At 36.7% G+C, this 4,526-nt stretch overlaps 1 non-coding gene across 1 annotated transcript; it reads left to right on the forward strand.

Moving 5' to 3' along the window:
* Positions 1-248: 248 nt before the first annotated feature.
* Positions 249-355, forward strand: LOC138993597 (U6 spliceosomal RNA). Its single transcript, XR_011468312.1, has one exon. It is a non-coding gene; the product is annotated as a U6 spliceosomal RNA (small nuclear RNA).
* The last annotated feature ends 4,171 nt before the right edge of the window (positions 356-4,526 follow it).

Below are 4,526 nucleotides of genomic sequence, written 5' to 3' on the forward strand. Positions count from 1 at the left end.
CTAGTCTTGTATGAAATCATGTTAGTCATTTTCTTTCTACAAAATATCCTCTCTGCATTCTATAAAAATTCTTATCGTTATCTCTTGTTATTTGAATGTTTCTGAATTAAGGAACAATAAATAATTTATATTTTTGTACCAGTTATGTAATCCACTACCTTGACTTTAATATTTTAGCTGCTCATGGAACAGACATTTGTAATAATTAAAGTTTACTATATTTACAATAACTCAAAACAATATATCAAGTGCTCATTCTAGTAGCACATGTACTAAACTTGGAATAATAACAGAGAAGATTAGCATGGCCCCTGCACAACATGACATGCAAATTCATGAAACGTTCTGTATTTTCTTGTAAGGACTAGCAAATAAGCCATAGAGCTCCAATGCACAGTATAATGAATATCCTACATAATAAAAGCCTAATATGCTAAGTGTCTGGTCATCCATTCAACCAATCAAAGCCTAATATGCTAATGATATGCTAAGGCTACTCAACTGCTCGCTATCACGTGCACTGACCACCAGGGGGCAGACGCTCCGACTGGTAGGTTAGCTTGCTGCTGGGGTCCGGCCAATTGGGACTGAGCAAGACGGGCCAGACATGCCCAGGAGCCCTCCCATGGTCTCTCCCCAGCTGGTGAACTTCCCGCATCCTTCTCCAGCCCTGATCATGCACTGGTGGGGACCCTCAGCTTGGCTTGCGCCCTCTTGCAATCTGGGACCCCTCAAGGGATGTCGGAGAGCTGGTTTCAGCCCAATCCCGCAGGTCAGGCAGAGGGACCTCATTGGTGCACGAATTCACACACCGGGCCTCTAGTAGATAATAATATTGTACTACAATATTATGTGACAAATATTGCTTCAATGGCAATCATATGGCAATATACAAATGTACCAAAGTAACATGCTGTACACTTTAAATTTATGAAATGTAATGTCAAATTTAATAATTAAAAAAGAGAGTCCATAAAGTTATACATTTCATTGAATTCATTGATTTTGAAATGTTTGTCACAGAACTGAAACTGAACTGTTTTAAAGGAGAGAAATATAAATGGTATAATTTATTTAAATGGTGCATTTTAGCTATAAAATACTATGGTAACTATATATGGTTTTAAAAAACATTTCCCTCACAGACTGTCAATCTACAGCGGGAAGGCTGGGGAGGGTTGGGGGGCGAGATGGGGGGGTAAGAGATCAACCGAAGGACTTGTATGCATGCACATAAGCATAACCAATGGACATAAGACACTGGGGGGTAGGGGAGGCCAGGGGATTGTCAAGGGGGCGAAAAAGAAGGAGACATATGTAATACTCTTTTAATACTTTAAGCAATAAACAAAATTTAAAAAAAAACAAACATTTCCCTCTCAGCTTTTAGAGAAAACTGAATTTAATTAAAAATACACCTGAAAAAAAGTGCTTTGTGACATATTGGTAACCAGTCCAGTTTTAGCATATCTAATCACTCAAAGCATGGAAATATGTATTCTCTAAGAAGAACTTCTGTATCCCAAAGTCAGAGTCTAGCTGGAGGATTTCCAACTAGATGCCTAGTCATTGTTACAGAAAACTCCCTAGCTTTCCCAGTCTGAACATAATTCCATGTGTACTATCATGTACTACCTGGGGAGAATGCTGGTTCAAAAATGTGTTATGCATAGATGTAAAAGTTCATCCTTCTTTACATTGCCATTATTACTCAGCAGGGAGTTCAAATGAATTTAAGGTACCTTGAACTTTGGGTCTCCAACTTTACAAATTACTATATTTACCCTAAGTTTTTAAATCTATAGTAGAGGGAAGGCAGGTATTTATTTTTTTCATAGTTGTTTAACTTTAAAGATCTGGGAGATTGAGCTATCTTACACAAATAACATAGGAAAAAAGAATGTATCTGGCTTTCAAAATGTGTAAATAATGGAAACCATCAATCTCTCTATACACAGTTATTATGGTTTCAAATAACTTCTAGAATGTGTTTTGAAATTTGATCCTCCAGTTTTACACATGTGGTCAAGAAAACTGTTCCTTACTATATTAAAACAAGCAATATACTATGTATGTGTGTGTGTGTGTGTGTGTGTGTGTGTGTGTGTAAAACAACTGGTGAAAGATCTGAGAACTTTAAAGTATACAAGTCATTTTAGGTTTGTATGTATAATCTTCTTAAGACTCAATAAATATTAAACCCATAGATGATATATGTCAGTAATAGCTATTTTGAATGTGGACATTTATCTTCTGTCTGTATTTCAGTGGTGTTCAAAGTTTTTCTCATTTGATATGAGATTGTACTATATATATTTCAGAGGCAAGATTATGTGAATCTGTTCTCCTGAAAAAAAATATTAGATTTACTTTAAAATATTATTTCCCCTCACCATATTCCTTTGCTCAGAATAAATGAAATGTAAACAATTGGAAAGGAACAATTCACCAATTATCAATTTACATGCAAGTCTCATCAACTTTTCTATGACAATCATGCCTAATTCCAGGAAGGAATACGTATGATACTGTATCTCTGCTTTCCTACGAATTCACAAACTATGCTTTTTAAATGACTGCTGACCACTAGCTACTATGACCACACTTTAGAATGCAGAAGTGAAATGTAGCACCTAACAGACTAATTTTTCTTGTTGGCAATGTACTATTTTTACTACTTAAATTTAAGTATTACAAAATCATGCATAGAGTAAAAGTCCAACATAAAAAGTAACATTTGAGCCATCAATTTATTGTATTTGAATACAGCTCTTAATAAAATTTTCAGTGTGTCCAGGGCATGCAAAAAATACTTAATTATTCTCCTTATTACCTGAACACTGTGATTAATTTTGTTCACTATTAAAACCATGTTTTCAATAGCATCCCCATGAACTCATGTTAGATCTAATATTATAGCCCTGACTCCTGAAAGTCAATAAATACTGATTGATCTGTAACCTCTAGAGCAGTGGTTCTCAACCTTCCTAATGCTGCGACCCTTTAATACAGTTCCTCATGTTGTGGTGACCCCCAACCATAAAATTATTCTCATTGCTACTACTTCATAACTGTAATTTTGCTACTGTTATGAATTGTAATATAAATATCTGATAGGCAGGATATAATTTCATTGTTACAAATTGAACATAATTAACACATAGTAATTAATCACAAAAACAATATGTAATTATATATGTTTTCCGATGGTCTTAGGCGACCCCTGTGAAAGGGTCGTTCGACCCCCAAAGGGGTCGAGACCCACAGGTTGAGAACCACTGCTCTAGAGTATTGTTTTTCAGCAGAAGAGTTTGTTGAAAATTGTCCAGAAATATAAACTAAAATATTACCTCTTATGAATATAAAATTTGTTACATTTCACCAAAAACCATCTCTTTTTTAAATAGGTCTTATTTTCTTCCTTATGTAATTCTACCTTCTCCTAGACCAACATCTGGGTTTTCTCTTCAACCCTAATCTTAAATCCTCTTAAACTCGCTGAGGATGAATGGATGCTGTCATGGTTACTTAGATCCTGAAAGGGTGAGAGTAGAGAGAGAGTGGACCTGAGTTCATTCTTCATGGAAATAAGCACATTGCAATCATCAGTCGGATTTCCCATAGCATGCAAGGGAAACCAAAGTGGAATATTTCTCCTCAATATGCCTAGGCCCTGCAGAGTTTGAAATTTGAATTTAATGTCACTTTTCTGTTTTACAGAATAGTCTATTGATTATTGAGAGAGAGAAAGGGAGAAGAGAGAAACATCGATGTGAGAGTGAAACATCTATTGGCTGCCTCCTGCACACTCCCTATGGGGATCGCCTATAACCAGGCATGTGACTTGGCCAGGAAATGAACCAGCAACTTTGGGTACACAGAACGATGCCCAACCAACTGAGCCACACTTACACTGACCAGGGCTAATGTCACTTTTCTTTATGCAATGCTTTTGTTGTGGTTGAGTCAATAAATAACTCTATGGATAATAGCAGGTCACATTCAGTGAGCTCTGATTTCTCATATGTGCTGTTGCTAAGGGTCCTTGGAGAACAAGAATTAAAGACCTTTGACCTTTCTGTCTTTAAAAATTGAGGCATGATTCATACCAACGTTACATCTGGACTTTGAGATTTCTGGGTTTTTTTGTTTGTTAGTTTGTTTTAAATATGTTTTTATTTATTTTAGAGAGAGAAAGAGGAGAGGAAAGGGAGAGAGAGAGAGAAATATCAATGTGAGAGAGAAACATGGATAGGCTACCTACTGCACACCCCTTACTGGGGATCGAGCCCAGAACCAGGGTATATGCCCTGACTGGGAATTGCACCAGAGACCTTTAGGTGCATGTGATGATGCTCAACCAACTGAGCCACACCAGCCAGGGTGAGGTTTCTGTTTTAAGAGAGCGAAGCAATCCCTTTCATTTGGTGATTGAAGAAAAAGCCTTCTCCACGTATCTCCCGTACCCTTTGCCCTCTTCTGCCTTTTCTTTCCTAATAATTTTTTGAAAGACAGATGTATTTTGG

Source organism: Myotis yumanensis, unplaced genomic scaffold (genome assembly GCF_028538775.1).
Source record: "Myotis yumanensis isolate MYYU_CA2020_CCGP unplaced genomic scaffold, mMyoYum1.0.hap1 SCAF_15, whole genome shotgun sequence".
Taxonomy (NCBI): Eukaryota; Metazoa; Chordata; class Mammalia; order Chiroptera; family Vespertilionidae; genus Myotis; species Myotis yumanensis.